The sequence below is a fragment of the Aplysia californica genome, unplaced genomic scaffold (genome assembly GCF_000002075.1).
Source record: "Aplysia californica isolate F4 #8 unplaced genomic scaffold, AplCal3.0 scaffold00009, whole genome shotgun sequence".
Classification (NCBI taxonomy): Eukaryota; Metazoa; Mollusca; class Gastropoda; order Aplysiida; family Aplysiidae; genus Aplysia; species Aplysia californica.
The window spans coordinates 355,686-357,970 of record NW_004797279.1 but is presented as its reverse complement, the minus strand read 5'-3'; positions in this window follow the sequence as shown (position 1 = coordinate 357,970).

The window sequence follows — 2,285 nt, the reverse complement described above, 5'->3', positions numbered from 1 at the left end:
GGGGGTCGACAGGATGTAATGGAAAGTATTGTGTCATGGAAAATATACAAACAAACGATTGGGTTCATTCTGAGTTGGCCATCCAACTCCAATAGACACCAATGACTTTTGAGTAGATCTTAATTTCAGAAATAGATGAACGTAGACATAATAAGTAACGTAGTGCTCGGGAAACCAAAAACTGACAGACAGAAGCAGAGGAAGGGTAAATAAGTAGGATCGACCGGTACCATCCTCCAATTACCTGAAGTTACTTCTAGTATGAATTAATTTCGGTACCCCCCCTCATAAAAAAAATTTAATATTAAAAATAAATAGGTAAATAAATTTTTAAAATAATTAACTTATTAAATAATTATAAATAAATAAGTCAATAAGTAAATAAATAAATATTTTTTGAGAAAATAAAAAAGAACATTAATGGAAAACATTTTTTGGCCAAGAACATAATTCTACAATCTACCAGTGCAAAACCGGGGCTGGAAATTCTATCACATTAATTCGATGACGTCATTTATTTAAGTGAATGCCTCACTTTCTTAGGGTAGGTGGATAAATTCAGCCATTTGTAAATCTGTACTGTGTATCTAGTTTGGAAATAATTTCTCGCAGCCAACAATTTTCTTCCAACGATACAGAAAACTGAAAACTGCCCACTTGCAGGCCATAATATCGACATAAGAGCTGAACTTAAACCGCAAGCCTGTCTCATGAACGCACTCATATTGCAGAGAAAAGATTTGACAAATGTGAAGGGACAAAAAAGAAGGCCGTCAGCCAGGGACAATTTCCAAATCAAATGGCTTTAAAATGCTGTCTGTCCGTGGGCGAATTTTTTTTAACTTGCTCGGTTTTTAAATGTTTTTAGGATCCGTAATGCACTACAAAAACAATTTTCGATGCAGCCACTTTAAAATCAATGAAACAGCCCGAACCCGCAGGGCAAACGGAAAACTGTTCAGCGGAAAGGCAATATTACGTGTACTCGACTAACACCACCTGATAAACAAATTGCGATACTAAGTGGGTTAGTCTACTACCCGTGTATTAGGCACAGCTGTCGGTTTCTTTGAACTCTTGAATCAATGGGATTCATAAAGAGGCCCACACGTAGTTACAAAGTAAATGACATGAAAAGATGTTGAGAAACGACGTGAAAGGTCACCCTCTGCTGCATCATAATCTACATAAACGTTGTTTGAGTAAACAAAAACGCATCGACAAAATTAAATAACGGTTATTTGGGAGGGGGGGGGCAAAGACGGACAGGCAGAAACAACAGAGGAAAGGAAAGGAAGTAGGACCAACCCGAAGCGCCCTCCAACCACCAGCTCTTAACATCAACAACATCACACCACCACCACCACCACCAACAACAACAACAGGTGCCCCAGCAACTGCAGACGCTGCTACTACACACACACAAAAAAAGAAACACGCAGGGATCTGTAACCCATCGCTGTCACCGATGTATATAACCCAAGCCGATCGATTGATTGTCTGACTTCCCAAAATAAGCTTATTTTTTGACAAGTCTGGAAACAAAAGCCTCCCGCGAGATTTCACGCCACAGCCGCAGAACTAGCGGAGGTTCATTTGAGCTAAGTAACACGCGTTCACTCAGCTTTCTATGTATCTGCCCTCCTACGCTTTATTACTTCTACACGGGGCATAATGAACCTACGCACGGCGAATTTCCTTAGCCAACGGTTTAAAATGACTTCATTTTTCTAGCGGACACGAGGGTTAACGAGGACAAGAAAGAAAAGCCAAAGTCCGAAGCGCTCACAGGGGAGATAAACAGTGCGGCACGCCTAGGTAATCGATACGATACGCTTCGCCATCTCACTGCCTGAAAACCGAAAGGTTACCTCCACGAGGACAATAGTTCTCGGATGGCACCTTTTCACTCTCAGCGTCGCTATCTCGCTCCCCAGCCTCGTTCGCTAACGTTGTCTCTCGCCCGTCCGATGAGTGACCGTTCCCGCCTTTAGGGACCACGCAACAAAAGAAACTTCATTAAATTTCAAAAACTGCGACGGCTTTCCAGGACTGCTAAATCCAGCAGTTTGACAAATTTGCACAGGGGTCAAAATTGATGGAGGTGATTTTAACATTTGGTTGGAGTCAGTTTCTGAGTTGGAACCGCCACCGGAGTGCCAATACATAATACGTGCAAAAACTGGTGCTTGGAGTAATCCCATGCGTGTGTGTGTGTGTGTGTGTGTGTGTGTGTGTGTGTGTGTGTGTGTGTGAGAGAGAGTGTGTGTGAGTGTGTGAGCGTG